Source organism: Pelodiscus sinensis, chromosome 24 (genome assembly GCF_052426305.1).
Source record: "Pelodiscus sinensis isolate ZL-2025 chromosome 24, ASM5242630v1, whole genome shotgun sequence".
NCBI lineage: Eukaryota > Metazoa > Chordata > Testudines > Trionychidae > Pelodiscus > Pelodiscus sinensis.
This window is the reverse complement of record NC_143075.1, coordinates 16,594,541-16,614,070: the sequence shown is the minus strand read 5'-3', so window position 1 is coordinate 16,614,070 and position 19,530 is coordinate 16,594,541. Positions and strand designations below refer to the sequence as shown.

Below are 19,530 nucleotides of genomic sequence, written 5' to 3'. Positions count from 1 at the left end.
GGTCTCTCGAGGTCCTTTCCAGTTCTAGTATTCTAATATTCTATGAAAACTTCACATCCAAAGATCACAAGGCACTTTACAGAGTTCCAAAATGCTCATTGTACAGGTGTGAAAACTGAAGCACGGAAGCCACATTTTCAAAGGTGATTATTGATTTGGGGTGGCTTTGTATTTAGGTATCCAATTTGAGATAATTTAAGAGGCCCTGATTTTCAGAAAGTACTGAGCATCCACTCTCTAAAAAGCAGGTCCCTTTAAGAGGACTCAGGTTGGGCCTCTGTTAAACAGTAAGGCCTTTAGAAAATGTTGGCCTTATTTTGTAGTGTACCAATGACTTGTCCAAGGTCAAAAATCATAATGTCCATGGCACAGCCAAGAAAAAAGACCGTGGGGTAAAGTTTGCAAAAAGTCTGAAGGCATTTAGGAGCCTAAATCCTACTGAAAGTCAATGAGATTTAAGCTCCTAGATCATTAAAGCCCTTTTTCAAAATTTTACATCCAAATTCTTGATTCCGAGTTTAATAGAAAGTGAAATTATTGTATTACACAGATCATTACAGCCAACACACACCAATCAACAATAGCCGGTGGGAAACTGGAAGTAAAGATATCATGGACAAGATAGACAGTTAAAGGGGGAAAATTGTTTATATTGTACGTGGTCATGAAAACCATCAAACGGGCTGCTGTGTTTCACAAAATCTAGATATGAAATTTTATATCAGTTGGCTTCACAGCACAGATTAAGTGTAACATAAATCAGGATGTTTTGCCAACCAAAGAATAAATTAATTTCGTTCTGCATGTGTGGATGTCATGACAATTTATTTACCTCAATATGTCGTCATTGTTTTCAAAGGAAATAAAACTTTCTGTAAAAAAGCAGAGAGAATAATTGCCTTTGCCATCCCCCACTGAAAACTACATTAAGGCTATGTCTGTTCATCAGTCCATTGTAGGGTTTTCTGTATTTCTATCACCATGGTATTTAAGCATTTTAGATGTTATTCAACTGCAGGCAGTCCCCAGGTTACATGGATCCGACTTACATCGGATCCCTACTTACAAACGGGTGAGGCAACCCCGCACTTGCTGCTTCCCCCCAGCAGACCAGGGAGACGCAGAGCGGCTTTTCTCAGCAGACACCTCAGCTTGAGAATAAAGGATTGAGGGAAGTGAGGTGGGAGAATAAAACTGAGCTCTGGAGAAATGTTTGGCTAGAGTTTCCCCTACAATATGTACCAGTTCCGACTTACATACAAATTCAACTTAAGAACAAACCTACAGTCCCTATCTTGTACGGAACCCGGGGACTGCCTGTATCTATTTATGTGGTCTCTATCTCGCTAGTGTATGAAGGAACACCTGGCGTATTGGGTCTTGTAAGGCAAGGTCCCAGGTAGACTCTCTGGCCATGTCTACACTGAAAGGTTTTTGTACAAAAATGGCTGTTTTTGCGCAAAAACCTGCAGAGTGTCCACACCTCAAATGTGCTTTTGCACAAGTAAATCGGCAGTAAACAGCAGAACAAATGGCTTTTTCTGGTGTAGGTAAACCTCCTTTTATGAGGTGTAAGTCCTTTTTGTGCTACAGATGTTGCACAAAAAAGGCATGTGTGGATTCTCCGCAGGAGTTTCTTGTGCAAATGGAGCCTATCCGAAAAAACACAGATGCGCTGATGGCCATTCTGTGAATGGCCATCAGCACTTTCTTGCGCAAGAACGTCAACGCAGTGTGGATGCTCTCTTGTGCAAAAGAGATGCACTTTGAGGTGTGGATGTGCTTTTGCACAAGAAGTTTTTGTGCAAGAACTCTTCTGCAAAAGACTTCTTGCACAAAACCCTTGCAGTGTAGACATAGCCTCTGAGTGTTTTGGTTTTCTCCATTCCCCTACTGAGGAGACATAATTATTTTTTTAAAGTACATGCCAGTCTGTGTAATGGATGCAGTTTTATTTCCACCTATTTGGGGAAGCCCTGCAAAATTCACTAGTAGCCACTTAGATTCATAGAATCATAGGGTTGGAAGAGACCTCAGGAGGTCATTGAGTCCAACTGCTTGCTAGAAGCAGGACAAACCCCAACAAATCACCCCTGGCAGGGCTTTGTCAAGCCGTGACTTAAAACCTCTAGGGATGGAAATTCTACCACCTCCTAGGTAACCCATTCCAGTGCATCACCACCCTTGACAGTAAGCAATAATTATTATATATTATTTGTATTAGCACAGTGTGGAGGAGTTCTAGTTAGTGCTTGGCACTGTACAAACACAAAACGAAAGATGGTCCTTGCCCCCAAAGAGGTTACAATAATGACATACTCTCAGACATGGTACCAAAACATTTTCACCACACCCTTCACTATCCCATTGTTTAAAACTTGCATGTTTTCAATCAACTGTGCCCCAGACATACCGGCAGAATCCTTGTATGTGTGTAAAAAGAGCCCTTCTCCAGGCAGGATGTAGAAAGGGTTAACCTAGTTTTGCCTAACTTCAGAATCCACTGGAACTGTCTTGGTTGGAAGCTTGGATGCAGCATTGGTTCATCGTCAGCTTGGAGTGGTTCTGCTCATTGGGGAAAGAGGGAGGAAATAGAGAACAGGCAAAGTGAAAAACAATCTCAAAAAGCATCTGAAATGAGTGGGTGGGAGAGGGGAGAAATATTATGAAAATGTATGTTTTATTCATTCATTATGTCTTCCCTAAGCAAGGGAGACAGAATCTCCCAGCTCTTTTATAAGAGAGAACTATGTTTTACCCCTTGTGCCGCTCTGGTTGGTTGGTGTGTGTGTGTGTGTGTGTGTGTGTGTGTGTGTTATGGGGATGAACAGGGGTGCTAATAGGAGCTAGAAATATACAGCTGGGTTTTTAAAAGCTTAAGTGACTTGGAAGGATATATCCCATTGAAAATCAACAGGACTTGTGATCTTTAGTTAAGTGCTTTTGAAAATCCCATGCATATTTTTTTTCATGGCTGCTTTCGGAGTTGTCACTGCCTCACTGTCACTGTGCATTCTACCCCCACACTGCTCTGAAAGGTTCTGGGCTTTCTTGAGTATTTCACCCAGCCTCTGTTAAACAACAAACACCCCCACACAGAGCAGGGGCCTAGAAAACTGGCACTTGGAAGATAGCTTTGAAGCTGACCAACAAGACAAGTGCAGAAGACGGAGTCCAGCAACCCCCAAAAAACGCCTTCTTCTAAGATGGGGAGGAAATGTTTATGGGTAATATCAGACCATAAATGGAATCTTTCACTTGGCAAAAGCTAAAAGGTCAGAGAGAAAATGAACTCTCCATGAAAGCCAAACCCAGCTAGGCAGAGTGAGTGCAGTGAACTTTTAAAAGTAAACAATCTACATGGAAACTAAGCATTACTGCAAAATGCTGTCACTCCTCTCTGCCTGGACCTATATCAGCTGTATCCAGTAGCCCCATCATTGCCCTTTGTCTGTTCAATCACATATAGGAGGTGGGAATCTCCACCACTTTCACTCTCCGTTTTTCCGGGGAGGCCCGGAAGAAGAGAAAATTAAACTGGCCCAAGGTAGGGGCTATTTTGTTTGTGCACACCAGGGGGCCATAGGTAGGGAGCAGCTCCATGATCCTGGAAGGGATGGGGCCTCAGGCAGAAGGGGCGGGGCAGGGTAGCCAGTCCCGTGCGCCGCCCAATCAGTGTTGCTCTCCTGTCATCACCAGCCTTCTGAGCTGTCCAGCACTCCAGTGGCAATTTAAAAGGCCCAGGAGCCGGGGCTGGGCCCTGGGCAGTTGTCCTCTTTGTCCCCCCCTGTCAGTGAGCACACAGATTGTGTGACTCGGAGGGAGGGGTGAGTCACTGAAATCCATGTAAGAAATTTAACTGCCAGCAGGGGTCACCATAAGCAGTGCAACACAGAAGAGGTGCAGGTGCAAACACCCCCAGCTCATAATTAACTTTTTGTTAAAACACCAATTAAGCCTTTCTTAACCCTTTATCAACTATTTATGAACCTACCCGTAATATAAATGGAATATGAACCAAAATCCTAATGCTCTTTTCTAAACATAGCCATAATGAAATGCATTGCAAAGCATATGCAGAACCATTCATAGAAGGCCCTCTAGATGGATGGTCTAAGATTTCTTGGGTTGTCATGCAAATGCATCTTTTGTTTCCAAATTAGGTTAAACCCTTAAAAAGGATCTTGCCCATAGATTATGTTGGATCTGGACACACTATTTGCGTTGAATAAATTATTTGATGAATCTAGCTGGGGGGTTTTCTGTTCTGCAATATTCATGAATTTCTCCCTTATTCATAACTGTTTGACAAATAGTTTGTGCAGACTAACTGTAGACCCGTGGTCCCCAACACGGTGCCCGCAGGCGCCATGGCACCCGCGGGGGCATTCATGTGCGCCCGCCACGTGCTCGGGGCTGGCCTGGCCCTGGGCACGTGGCGCATGCACAGTGCCGGAGCCGGCTCCAGGCACATGGTGAGCGCCGGCCCCGGGGGGGCGCTGGCTCCGGGCGCTTGAGGGAGTGGGGGGGCGCCGGCCCCGGGCGCGCGGTGCTTGGGGGGGGGGGGAGGGGGCCCCGGCCCCGGGCGCTTGGAGGAGGGGGGGCGCTGGCCCCCAGCGCTTGGAGGGGGGGGGCGCCGGCCCCGGGCGCACGGAGCTTGGGGGGGAGGGGGCGCCGGCCCCGGGCGCGCGGCACTTGGAGGGGGGGGGGCGCCGGCCCCGGCCGCGCAGCCCTTGGAGGTGGCCCCGGGCACTTGGAGGGGCGGGGGGCGCCGGCCCCGGGGGCGGCTATGGGGGGGCCCCGCCCCCGTCCCCACCCCCTGGCGCCCGGCGGGTGAACGGCCACGCCCCCTGGCGCCCGGCAACCTCCACAGGTTGGGGACCACTGCTGTAGACTATCTGGAGTGTTCTCTGAATAGTCTCAGTATTTGCAATTTGTTACTAATGCACATGCTTGGACAATTTGGGCATGTCTAAACTGTAACAGAAGACCAGTGGTTGACCCCGGTCAGCTGGCTCGGGGATTTTTTGGCAGAAGATATGCAAATCACATTTTTATTTGCATATCTTCTGCGGATCCTTTTTGCGGAAGAGGTTTTGACAGTAAAAAGCCCTGTATAGATGGGGCCATTTGTTGGGGAAAAAAACCTTTTTCGCAAGATCCTATAAACCTCATTTTTTGAGGAATAAGGGATCTTGCGAAAAGGGTGGGGTTTTTTTCCTGACAAATAGCCCTGTCTACACGGGGCTTTTTATTGGCAAAACCTCTTCCACAAAAAGGATCAGCAGAAGATATGTAAATGAGAGCACAATTTGCATACTTTTGCTGAAAAAAAACTCATGGTGTAGACATAGCCTCAGGCTGTAGACATTTGTGCTCTGACTGTGTAGGTAGAGTGGAATAAGAACCTCACAATAAAGAAACTACCAAAAAGCACATTGGTTGAGTTGGGGCCTGCTCCTGACTTCCTTGCGAGTTGCAGAATCTCCGCAGGAATGCGTATTGGGTCTCTGGAACATTTTGGCAAGAGGGATCAGGCCCGCAGACAGGGGGAGGCAAAGGGGACAACTACCCTGGGTTCTGAAGCTCCTGGCTGTCACATCCCTGGCCCTTTAAATTGCTGGTGGAGCACTGTGCCATGCACTCTGGGCAGCACTAGGAGCTACCTGGGGCTCTCTGAGCAGTGCTGAGAATTACCTAGCCCTAGCCCCTTCTTGGGGCATAGAGCACGGACCCTGCCAGGTTGTCAGTCCCACAGAGAAGGACAAAAGTGTAGTGCTTTAATTCAATGGCAAAACTCACGTTGATTTCACTGAGACCAATATCTAGCATAGAGAGCTGTCAAGTGGCAAGCATGAAGGAACATCTACCCTCCGCTAATTGAAAAGCTAACAGTAACTGACATTAACCGGGATGCATATGGACACTGTCAACTCAAAAAAAGCTCCTTATTTACCACAAGGATTGTTCATTTGTCTGGACAGAAAACTTGCCACAGTCCAATTTATTCTGCATGATAAAAACTGAACATTAACGGAAGCTGTGGGCAATGGACTTTACCCTCAAGTTATTTTTATTTTTAAAAGCCCCAGTTATTCAAGGAAAATCTGTGCATGAGCTTGAAATCTTGGCTTCAGGACAGGGTCAAATTCTGCTCTGAGGTGTAAATCCTTTGCTGATTTCAGCTAAGTTACTCTTCTTCATTGAAGCCAACACAATTACTCTTGATTTACACCTACTAACAGAGATATTATATAGTCTTCAGTCACTTAATGAGTAAAACCACTGGATCTTTCCACTACTTACTGCACCCTGCCATCCTCCGTTCACTGCAGCAAAGCTGTGAAAATACTGTGTCTGCTACTTATGTTCCATTTTTTATGTCCTCTCCAGATTTACCCTCCTTTTCTTCTGCAAGGGAGTGGCTATTATCAATGCTTTTAGATGTTCCCTTCCTACTGGTTTGTCTAGCTGTGAATCACTCTGTGACACTGTGCATGAAAATACTATAGGTAAACAAATTGTATGACTGTTTTGATACATCTGCTGCCCTGATCCAAGACCTGAAGGCAGTACTGTAATTTAGTCATACAGTTCAGTTATATAACAATAAGAAGGCCTAACCTTTATACAGGGTTTGTATCAGTAGATCTCAAAGTGCTATATAAAGAAAGGCAACATCATTGCCCCCATTTTTCAGATGGGGAAACTGAGGCACAAAGTAGTGTCTCACCCAAAAAGTTGGCAGCAGAACCAGGAGTAGAACCTCACTCTCCTTAAGGTCACATTGTTACTCTGCCCTGTAGACCATACTACCTTATAGGATGTTGATCGCCACAATTCTCAGTTGTTTTCCTGGCATTTTTTATAGTGGCTTACATTGTCTAAGAATCTCAAAGTGCTTTATAAACTGTTCTTGCATCAGTCATTCACCCACTTCTGAAATGCAGACACCTTCAGGGTGAGCTAGTGATTGTTTAATTGCACACAGCATGCTGTGCATCTGGATGGAGCATGTATTGACGAATTCTTCACCCAGTTGAAACCAAAGAAAGACCCATTGGCTACGTCTACACTGGCATGATTTTCCGAAAATGCTTTTAACGGAAAAGTTTTCTGTTAAAAGCATTTTTGGAAAAGCACGTCTAGATTGGCAGGATGCTTTTCTGCAAAAGCACTTTTTGCGGAAAAGCATCTGTGGCCAATCTAGACGCGGTTTTCCGCAAAAAAGCCCCGATCGCCATTTTCGCGATCGGGGCTTTTTTGCAGAAAACACTACTGTGCTGTTTACACTGGCCCTTTTGCGCAAAAGTCTTTCGGAAAAAGACTTTTGCCCAAACGGGATCAGCATAGTATTTCCGGAAAAGCACTGACGATCTTACATGAGATCGTCAGTGCTTTTCCGGAAATTCAAGAGGGCAGTGTAGACAGCTAGCAAGTTTTTCCGCAAAATCATCTGATTTTGCGGAAAAACTTGCCAGTCTAGACACAGCCATTTAGTGGGCAGAGGGTAAATGCTCCGATTAGAATTCATCCAGGACACCATGATTAATAATCCTAGTGCTTGTGAAGAGTGTGGTGGGATAGTTAATGTCCTTGCTATTGCATCTCATCAGATGAATCCACTCTGGAGCTATGTCTAGACTGCAGGCTTCTTTCGGAAGAAGCTTTTCTGGAAGAGATCTTCCGAAAAAAAGTCTTCCGAAAGAGAGCGTCCACACTGCCAAAGCACATCAAAAAAGCGATTGGCTTTTTCAACAGATAGCTTCTACACTGAATGGACGCCATCTCACATTTAAGCTATGATTACTATTGACAGAGTGGCCATCAGGGCCCCTGTTTATTTTCCTCTTCTTTCAAAAGATCTCCCTCTTCCCCATCCACACACATTTTTTTTCTGAAAGAGCTCTTTCAGAAAAAGGCTTCTTCCTCATAGAAAGAGGTTTACTAATGTCAGAAAAACCCCTCTGGTCTTTCGATTTTCTTTCGAAAGAACATGATTGCAGTGTGGACGTAAGTGAAGTTTTTTCGGAAAAACGGCTGTTTTGTAGACTCTGTAGTGTAGACATAGCCTGGGGCGTGCATTCAGTGCTTTCCCAGAGGCATGAATACCACCTACTGCATTCCCACCCACTGCATTCCCACTTCCAGCAGTCCCCATCTAAAGAAATGCAGCCATGTGAATTCAGCTCCAAATGGGTGAGACTTTCCAAAAAGCTCCCACCCAGCAGCTCACATTGTTCTCTTTGTGTTTGGGAAGGATAGGGGAGCAATTCTCCCTTGATCTCCGTGCAAGCCACTGGCTACTGAACTCTCTGGAAAATCTTGCTATGTATGTGACAGGGTCAAATTGTGGGCTGCCCCCCGTCTGGGACTTACTCTTTGCAATGTGCCCGTCTGCTTATGTCACACTGTAGAGTAGATATGGATTCAAGTGGCCAACAATGAGACAGAAAGGGCTTTTAAGAGGGGACTGTTTAAAACATGGAGGAAAGTGAACGAACATTTCACAGTTACTTAAAAAAAAAAGAGAAGGAAAAAAAAAAAGCCTTCGCTGTCAAAACAGCCACGGCTTTCAATGTGTCTTTCTCTCTCTGGATCTAGTCTCTGGGGCCTTGCCTAGCCTATTTAAACAAAACAAACATGTTAGCTCATATGTTTGTGGGTTTAAAAAAGTCACTTAGCACATAGTGTTGACAGGGTTTTAACACCTTTCAAACTGCATTGGGCCTTGTCTACACATGCTTCAATGATACCAGTATGGTGAAAGTGATACAGCTCCGGTAGTGTGAACACAGTTATACCAGTATCAACGTGCTGATACCAGTATTGCTTTTTCTTGTAAACTAAGGGGAATAAACTTTAAGGCTATGTCTATACTACGAGTTTTCTTGGCAGAAAATATGCTAATGAGGGACTCATTTGCATGAGTTGAGATTTCATTTGCATATTTTCTGCAGCTCTGTTTTTGTGCAAAAACAAGCCGTGTGGACATTTTCTTTTTGCGCAAAAACCCCCTTTTTCCACAAGATCGGTAAACCTTCTTTTTTGGGGCATAAGGATCTTGCGGGAAAGGGTTTTTGCACAAAAAGGAAACGTCCACTCTGCTTGTTTTTGCGCAAAAACCCTCGCAAAAAACAAGATCGACAGAAAATATGCAAATAAGATTGCGACTCATGCAAATGAGTCCCTCATTAGCATATTTTTGCCAACAAAACTCGTAGTGTAGACATAGCCTCACAGACAATGGAGTCCTAACAGATGACCAGAGCCCCAAGGCACAACAATAATGCAATTCAATAATAACAATACAAGGCATTTTTATCCCAGGGTAACTTTGTCTGTTGTATAAGTACTTTTGGTTAAAAAAAAAATAAAAATCAAATCTCTGATACAGTTCTAATCATACAAAAACTGTATGGACCAGGATTTAAATGATCATATTGGCCCTAAGCCTCTATGGAGACCACTGCTCCTAACAGGCTCTTTATTATACTATAGCCATTCATTAACAAATCAAATATTCATCGTGGCTCCATTAAGCATATTTTATCTAGTTAATAAAAAAAAAGTCCTGAAAATATAAGATCTCCCTTCGATGACTGAGAAGACAGCTACTAGTGGAATAGATTGAAATTTAGAACTGAATGAAAACTGTAGCTAACCCATGTTAACTGAATAGAAACTAACTACAAAATGAGAAAAATGTTGCAGTATTTCATTTGGGTTTGCCAAGCATTTCCCTTCTGGGTTTTGATAAAGGTCATTTCGTCAACCCCTGTGAAATATATCAAGCATCCATATATGTCAACCAAGTGGGGGAGTTCAGAATAAATTATCTTGATTTTTTTTTTTTTTTTAAACAAATATTGATTCCTTTTTCAAGCTGGCTGCTGGAGTCTACCACATAACAGTCAAATGCAAGCCATCTACAGGCACATTGGATTGCTGTAATTCATTAAACAAATGTTGTATTTAATAGACCTGGATTTTGAGACTTGTGCCATAGATGCACTCAGCTGTGAAATATGCTATGGACTCATTTGTTTTCAGGGCTCTAGATATCTGATTCTCATTTATGCCAAAGGGAGTTACCAGGGAAAATCTTTTGGATCAAATTTTGCTACACCTTCTTAGTGGTGTTATTCCAGGTTTCTATCAGGTTTTCTGAATTTGTGGTGTTTGGCTCTAGGCTAGTTAGTGCTTTAGTCCATCACAGAAGCTGTATTCCTTAGTTGTGATATAGTTCCTTTGATTCAACAGTTTCAGGGCACATTGCAAACAATCGCTTTATTTTCACAATCCCAGGGAGGTAGAATAGACAAATGTCATTGTACTCATTTTATACAGCAGGCATCCAAGACATAGAAGTTGCATGAAGGTGATGAAAGTGAATCAATAAGGCAGGTAAGAGTATAATTTAGGATTTCTGACCTCCCAGTCTTCTGCTCCAATCATCTGACTACATTCCAGCATCTTGTTAATTTGGGCAATTTATACTTCCTTAAAACAGGAGCAAAATGTGATTTATGTTACAGCAGTAATGCATCCAGCCTTTGTATGAGAACTTTGGTATGTTCTCAGATTGGAGAGAAAAGATTCACTGTCCTTTGAATCACTGCTCAATATTTTAAGAGTGATAAGAAGGGGGTCAGATACAGTTATGAATATACAAAATAAAAAAATGTGCCTTTTAGAGGGGAAAAATTCTGCAAGTAATAGAATCATGGTCACTTAGGGTATCTCAACACAGCAGCATTATTTTGGAATAACTGACGTTATTTCAAAATAATAGTGCATGGCTACACTGAAAGCCTTTATTTTGAAATAATGTCGAGATGGAGGACTTCTTACTCCGACTCCTGTAACCCTCATTTCGTGAGGAGCAAAGGAAGCTGAAGGAAAAGTGTTCTTCCTTCGACTTCCTGCTGTGTAGATGGCACCAAAAGTCAAATTAAGCTATTTTGACTTCAGTTACGCAATTGACATAGCTGAAGTTACATATCTTAATTTGAATTTTGCCCTGCAGTGTAGATGTGCCCTTAGTTATAGTTTGAAGAACTGGGAACGGATGCCTGCACTATACATGCTGCAACACAGTTCCATTCATTTTATATACTAACTAGAGGTATGCTAAACTTTTTCTATTGACCAATTTCTAAGTTTGCTCATCTGTTTGATTAGATTTGGGGGAAGGGGACTTGCTTTGCTATTATATAGTTAAGCTAATTTTATCAGCTAAAATATTGCTATATGCAGCACAGACTTCAGTTTCACAATGAAAAAGAGAACACAGAAGCCTCACCGGAAATTTATCTACACTTGTTGGCCCATTTTCCAATCAGAAAGGGCTGGTTTTGTTGGCAGATGTAAAAGAAACTAGTGATATTTCAAGCCTTTTCAGCTGGGAATCATTATCGTAAACAATGATGCAATAAAAAGATGGGGGGAAATTAAATACACTGACAGACAGCAATTTTTTCTAGAATTGACATAAGCAGATTAAAAATATTTCACAGAATTTCCACAAGGCTTTGCAATCTTTTGAAGTCATCAGACTGGGAGACAACACTGATGTTCATTTTATTAAATTGTGGTTGATTATTTAATTGAAACAGAAAGGATTTAATTGAGTCAAGTCAAAAGGCTATATTAGATTATGGTCACTCTTGACACAAAAGGCACTTCCCTTTTGGATAATCAGGTTCCTTCACATACCATCCATAATGGAGTCTGAACAGCAAATCTGAATTTGGCCAGAACATCTTTGCTACTCCCCACCCCTTCCTTCCCTTCCCCAGCAGACCAGGGGCACCGCGAGCAAAGCCGCAGCAGCAGCAGATTCCCCCGCTTCTGAGGCTTTGCTCTGGCAAAGCCTCAGAAGCGCGGGAACCCGCCGCTGCTGCGGCTTTGCTCGCGGTGCCCCTGGTCTGCTGGGGACCGTCTCCAGCAGACCAGGGGCACCACGAGCAAACTCGCTGGGGCTGCGGCTTTGCTCCCGATGCCCCTGGTCTGCTGGAGACGGTCCCCAGCAGACCAGGGGCACCGGGAGCAGCTTTTCTCGCCCCGGAGGTCGAGGTGGCTGACGGCTGCCTGCGAGCTCCGGGGCGAGAGAGCCCCATTCGTAAGTGCGGATCCGACGTAAGTCGGAGACTGCCTGTATAGTAAAGTCCAACCAGTACAGCATTAAAGCGCACTACGGAACATTACAAACAGATGACTTATCACAATATATACTACAGGTTGAACCTCTCTAGTCTGGCGCCCTCAGCACCTGACCAGTCCCGAAGGAATTTTCCAAGACCACGGGAGGTCAATATTGTCTAGCAGCATTACCAACACTTCCACTGCTTACTGGGCTTTTAGAGGACATTTAGGGGTAGATTAGAGCTAAATAACAGCACTCAGAACTAGGACTGGTGTCTGTAAACAAACTTTATGGGACCAGGGGAAACTTGGCCACACCCATGAAAAGTGACTATCCAGCTAACTAAAACCATTCTGGACCACAGACGTTTCCAGACCAGAGAGTTCTGGACTAGAGTGGTCCAACCTGTACTACTGTAATGAGTAAAGGTATGGAATCTGCATTACTCATTACTTACATACAACAAGAGAGACCTACAAACCCCCCTGATTTTTGGACATCTACATAAAACTCAAATTCCTAAAAATAAACCCAGAAAAATGAAATTAATAACCCAGCCCCCAAAACACCCAATAACCTTTCTCCTGCTCTTTATCTGTTGTATCTTTCAGATTGTAGGCTCTGCAGCACAGATACTGTTTCTTACTCTGTTTGCAAAGTATGGTTACATGCTGGGTCCTCTGTCATATAAATAATAATAATTCTTGTTGAAGTCAGTAGGCTTTGAAGCACTTGTGCTTTCCCATGTTGCAGAACTATAGCGGGTAATGTTAGAAAGTGGTAGGTGGAGAGGTTCTTTTGAACAATGAGTTCAATTCACATTAGTGGCACAGTCTCCCTTCTAAAAGGCTTCTGTGCGGACAGAAAAGGGCCATGGGCCTTAGGGCCTGTAAAAGTCAAATGTGTTGTTGCCTCCAAGAATCTTCAAAGCTTTATTGATGTTGTCTTTTGTCTTTTCTATGGTCAAACTCCTTTCATATACCACCGATAGGGAGAGTACATGGACTATGCTGCATTACCAGGCACAATGGAGCTGATCCTATGCATGTCAAGGTGTTTGACTGAAACTCGGAATTGAAAAAACAGAACAAAACAAAAACATCAGAATATTACAATAATCTAGGAGAAAACATGGATTTGATTCGTCTTGTCTTTTTCAGTAGCATGTGTGTTCCTATATCCCTTAGCCATTTTTGAAACATTTACCCTTAAACCTTAAATCATCCCAAAAACACCTTAAAAAACCGTGGACACAATTAAACTAAAAATAGTCTTTATCTGAGTGATTCAAACATAAAACTGCATTTCTGAGGTGCAGCTGCATCATCTTATTGGAGGATCAATCCCATATCACATGCTGTCTACGCTTGAATTCTTATTTCTGGTTCATTTATGGCACAGCACGTTTACCAAGATTTTCCACTGTTATCCTCCTTTTGCTTGTGCCCACTTGATTACATTGCATTTAACATAGTTGTCATAAAATAATATGCTAGATGTCAGGTGAAATTCACCCCTATGCAAAGCCAAGCCTCTGCATCACTAAAGTCTAATTTAATCCCTATTTTGAGGATTTAAATTGTGCTTGGCACAGGAGTTAATCTTATCCATAACAATCTCTCAGGAATTATATATTTACCATACATCTTGGTCCTGAGCTCAGTCTTGTTCTCCTTGAAGTCACTTTTGCTGTTGCAGGAATAATCAAACCCTTCACTGGTGAGAAATGTCAACATCTAATTTGTATATCACATCACTAGAAGAATGGGTATGGAATTCACAGGAGAGTGTTTCTATTTTCTCTCATGTCATTTGGATAGCATTTGGCTCAGACCAATCAAGGAGACTCAATCTGCATACATTTCTGTTTTAGTCTCTTAAAAAAACATTTGTTATGTGAAATAGCTTCAAATTAATCCATTATTCTTTCTCCTGTTTAATTTGTTTTTAACTCTTTTAAAATGTAACTTTACAACTTAGTGTCAAATGTGTAATCCCAAATGCTCACAAAAGTTGACTGACTGAATTTTGTTGGGTTGTAAAGTGCTCCCAATTCTGGCCTGCCATTCCTACCCAGTTCCTCAGGAAAACTTGCCAGTCAACCCAAATAAACAGTAGTTTTGTGATGCAGAAACAGATCTAGCAGGGACTAGACTGACAAGGATCATACAGATGAATGTTGACAGAAGCAGGTGTAACTCTGGTGAATTCAATGCAGATGCACCTGTTTACACAAGCAACGGCTTTAATCTAGGTCTACAGAAACAAAAGGCCTCATATATCCCAAATATTTAGGGCACATCTACAATTTCTGCAGAGATCAAATGCTCTGAGGTTGATCTTCCAGTGTTCAATTTAGCAGGTCTAGTAAGGCCCGTTAAATGGAACACAGAGGGCACCCCCATTGACCCCGGAACTCCTTGCAGTCATGAGGAGTAAGGGAAATTGACAGTTTCTCCTGTAGACCTGCTATGGGGCCTCCCCAGAAAATCGATGCAAGGTACATCTACTCCAGATGTGCAATTCACACAACTCCAGTTATGTGATCTTGCATCAATTTTCTCTGCCAATATAGACCTTGCCTTAGTCTAGTTCAGTGTTTCTCAATTGGTGGTATGAGTACCCTTAGGGGTACTCGAAGTCTGGGGGGTATGTCAACACAACTGAAATTTGGAGAAAACTGGATATTTGTTTTAAATTTTACAGCGCTTTATTATTTTTGTACTTTTTACACCCCAAAATTTCATCGTCTGCCCAACTATGATTAAGTTGTTTAAACAAATGTGTTGTAATGGTAGAAAAAAATTTGGGTGTCTGAAAACTGTAGGTACTGGGGGTACTTATACTTTTTTTTAAAAAAGGGGTACTTTATTTAAAAAAAAGGTTGAGAAACACTGGTCTAGTTCACTGCAAAATGTCTAGAGAGGCCCCCATCCTGCAATCTGACCTGTGTGAAGTGAACGGAGTTCCACAAAGGCACAATTTCAGGAATGGGACCATTATTTCAGGGAGATAGTTTTTAAAGTTCCAGCAGACTCTGTTGTTTTTGCTGAAACAAACACCGCGATCCCTCTGAAACCTAGGATCCTCTTTCTTCACATTGAAGTTAACCCCTCCAGCATATACTCAATTCTCTCTCATTCACAGACATACTTTGCCCAAAAAAAAAAAAATCTAACACATTTATTAGGGCACAAGCTTTTGTGAGATACAGCTCACTTCCTCCGATGCTTGAAGAGAAAAGAAAAAAGGATGGGATACAGAGAGTGTGACATCAGGGCTAATGAAATGAGTGGATGAGGATCCTAGTATTTCTTCATAACAGAGCATCCAGCCACTGCACCACTCTGCCGGCAGCCTGTTCAGAAAGCAGCATTGTCTGTTTTTAAGTGATGAACACCTCCTGTCCCTTTATGGTGCCTTGACCCTTTTAAGGTGCCTGAAGCCCTTGAAATACCGAATTAATGGAAAGGCAGCTTATTGTACATGAGTGCTGCTGCTGCTGCACCCCATTGGGGACCATCTGTGTGAGAGTGCTCAGCAAGAAGAGGGGTTTATTCCGTTTTAATTGCATATGGCCAGCAAACTCCAACCACTGTCATATCGAAAATCACTTTGCCCGTGTTGCTGTCTCATGCTTATGCCCGTGGGCACATAGTGAGCTGCTCATTTTCTGTTAGATTCTCGCCACGCCAGCTGCCAGCTGACGTCTCCGAATTTCTGCTATATTGTGCACTCTCTTCAGGCAAAACCTCAGTGTGTGGAGAAATCAAATCCTGCTTGGAGAGATCAAAATCAATTTTAAATAGACCCAGCTGTTCCCTATTGCTGGGTGCGGGGAAGGAGAAAATCTCTTAGGATATCTTCAGGGGAATCTCAAAGGGGTTTAAAGTAATAAGGATGATTTCTAAAGCTGGGTTATTAATCTATAGATGAGTGCGTGGTAACGTTCAAGATTTTAAAACAATTTTTAGACTATGAAATACAGTGCAGAAATTCTTTCACATACCCAGTTTAAAAAGGTTTCAGTGCAACCGATACAATAACATGACTAGTCTATTACTGAAGTTACATTGACTAGAAGTGTAATCTGGGCTTTGCCTTAGCTGCTGGATGCTTTCCTGGAAGGCTCACATCAGGTTTAATTTAAAAGAAAAATGTGAGGCTAAAAATAATGGGCCTGGGGTTTAAAGAAGTTGAGTTACATTTAAGCCCTGATAGTACACAAATCTGTATTTTATTCCAGTATAGAATGTGAGTCGTTGCCCGATCAGAGTTTTACATCTATGCTATTGCAACTGCACATTCAGTCATCTAGTTGCATATGTAATTTCCTAGTTTGCATAAATGGTTACATTTAGCGTGCATACAAGTCAGACATTCAACCAAGCATTTATGTTGTTCAGAAATCAAACTTTGCATAACAAGTGTCCTTGCCTCTGTCACTAATAACCTAAATGATGAAGACAGAATTTCAGAATTCAAATTCACCACCCTGAATAAACATATGGCATGAAAACAGACATCTTCACTTCCATGTCTGTTTCTAGTCACTTTGAGGTTTTCATGCACTAGCCTACGTGTTGCAGCATTTGGGCTACAGACACTGCTGGGAATTGCCAGTCAGAAATTATTTTTCCATTTAAAAATAACCATCAAATAATTTCTATTTTTAGATTCTTTCATTTTATTTAAAAGAAAAGACTAATCACAAAATGTAGATTTCATCTGCTTGACTGTAGCTTTAAAATGAGCCAAGTTCTTTTGATATTATAAAAAGGAGTTGAAACCACTGATATATTTAGTGTTTAGAAAAACCTACTGACTACATAATTAGTTTCATAAGATTATTGAGGTAGATCCTGTTTCATCAAGATAATATACCCAGGTCAGATAATATATCCTGCAGATGATGGTGTCACAGTGTATGCCTGGTTTTAATCTAGCTAACATGGATAACAATTTTAGCAAAGACAAGGCAGCATGGGCTTCATCACAGACTAGCAACCAAAGCATGTACCCAGGAAAGGCTTGTACTGAGTTTGCCAGCCCGTATGACCTGCCCTCACTACTATATCTGTGCTATACAAACACCTTAATTTTGTAGTGTAGGCATACCCTAAGCCTTAAGGACTTCTCTACAAAGGGTCATCCAGGGACACTAATCCAAATGTAATGAAGATGCAAATTTGAAATGGATTAGTTAAACCACATTAAACTCTTTTGTGAACACCCTTGTTCAGAATTAAGGAGCCTTCCTGAAGAAAGGTCACGATAATTCTGAATGACAGGGCTCATACAGGGTTTAATGCAGTTTAATTAATCCACTTCAGTTTCATACATTTGGTTACTTTGAATTTATGTTTCTGTAGCCAAACCCTTAGAAAGGACTTCGATCTTTGAATTATTTTCTGCACACAGCATGGCCTGGTATATACTACACCAGGCAGGTTATCTTAAGGTATGCCATCCAGCTATGCAAAATGCATAGCTGGATTGGCTTACCTTAAACTGAGCCACCACGGTGAGGCCGATGGGAGCACATGAGCCAGCTGCCCTCAGTGTTCAATTTAGAGGTCTATATTAGACCTGTTAAATCGAATGCTAGACGATCGACCTCTGGAGGGTAATCTTCTCCATAGTGTAGACATGCCTTATATGTGTGGAACACCACTGAGATCAATGGGAGATCCACCTTTGCAGAGAGACCAGAATATGAACGTATAGTTCCAATCTACAGAGAACAGAATTTTACCCTGTATATTGACTGACTTGAGAATTCATACTGATTACAGGACAGCCAATCCCTTGCCCCTAGGTAGGACACTCCAAGTTCCTCAAGTGACAAGCTCATTAGGAGTTTCTGTGGGCCGCAGCTCCCCGGTGCTTCATCCAGTGCTGTGGCCTTCTTAATCTGAGGTTAAATCAGTAAAAAGCTTGGCACTATTTGTGTCTGTTGAGATACTATTTCCATAATTTAGCACTTGTTGACACCATAAGGTAATGTGTGCTACAAGCATATGATTTCTAAAGTGCATTCACATGTTACGTATTAACTGGTCTATGTAGATGCTATGGCTATGTCTAGACTACACCCCTCTTTCAAAAGAGGGATGTAAATTAGACAGATTGAAATTGCAAATGAAGCCAGGATTTGAATTTCCTGCACTTCATTTGCATAATGGTGGCCGCGCGTTGAGGTTTACAGGATCTTTTGAAAAAGGGTTTTTCTTTTGAAAGAACCACATCTAGATGGCAGTTTCACTTTCGAAAGACCTGTTTTTGAAAGAATACGCAGCCGCCATTATGCAAATGAAGCACGGGAAATTCAAATCCTGGCTTCATTTGCCATTTCGATCTGTCTAATTTACATCCCTCTTTTGAAAGAGGGATATAGTTTAGACATGCCCTATGAGTGTGCACTAAAGGTTCCCTAGTGCGCTTTAATGTACAGTAGACTTCCGATAATCTGGAACCTATGGGACCTAGGTGGTGCCGGATTATCAGATATGCCGGACAATCAGGAGGTACTATAATCTGGTTATTTTTATATATATATATATACTGTATACATTATATACTGTATATAAAGTGTTCTTAACACTTTTTATTGTACATACTGTATACAGTATACTGTAATGTTTTAGGTTTTTAAGCCTTTTTTACCCTTTTTGCTCAGTTCAGCTGCTGCTGCTGTTACCTTGTGACTCGTTTTTTGCTGAAGCTCACTCACTAGGCTCTTGCCATTTTGGTGCCGGACTATTGGATGCTGGACTATTGGAGTTTTACTGTACTACCATGTCTACATGGACCAACTAATGCACAAGACATGGGTGTGCTTTAGAAATCACTTCCCCATAAAATACATTCCCCCTGCTATGTAGGCAAGTCTTAAGTGGTGATTACCTACAGGTTCAATCCTGGGAGTGGCAGATCACTGTCTGTTCCCAGTGGGACTGGTGGGCCTCTTGGTAGTCCAGTGTGCCCGACTGACCCTGCAGAAGTTGGTGGAGGTTCTGATAACACAGAATGGGAGGTTCTGACAACACAGTTCAGGTCGGACCTGATGTTCTCAGGGAAGAAAGAAAGCTACCGCAGACTAATAGCATGTGAACACAGATTCATCTTATTTTTATTCCTGAAAGTTGCCTGGAGGCTCATTGCGCACAAACCCCTCTGATTCAGTGAGACTCGCCGCTTTACAGTACCTTGTTCCACAGCTCTCAATAGGATTATTGTCTTGCTGGAGAACAATGAACTTCTGCTTTCCTCATTTCACTTCCCATAAGAGACAAGCAGAAATGACTGGCCCAGTGGTTGGTTGAACCATTTCCTCCCTCAAATACTGAGTGGTGATTTTTCACAAGGGCTGCTAGTAGTCC

The 19,530-nt window shown here is 42.5% G+C and overlaps 1 protein-coding gene and 1 long non-coding RNA gene across 6 annotated transcripts in view; one reads left to right on the top strand and one right to left on the bottom strand.

The window, feature by feature from the left end:
• KAZN (kazrin, periplakin interacting protein) overlaps positions 1 to 19,530 on the top strand; it is an 844,711-nt gene that overhangs the window by 365,030 nt on the left and 460,151 nt on the right. The window lies entirely within an intron of this gene.
• The window catches only part of LOC102462858 (uncharacterized), an 81,623-nt gene that overhangs the window by 56,380 nt on the left and 5,713 nt on the right, over positions 1 to 19,530 (bottom strand). For all 4 annotated transcript variants that reach the window (XR_016347794.1, XR_012897316.2, XR_012897320.2 and 1 more), the window contains exons 2-3: positions 2,414 to 2,565; positions 833 to 872 (exon numbers count right to left, since the gene is read on the bottom strand). This is a non-coding gene — a long non-coding RNA (uncharacterized LOC102462858). The remainder of the gene's footprint in view (positions 1 to 832; positions 873 to 2,413; positions 2,566 to 19,530) is intronic.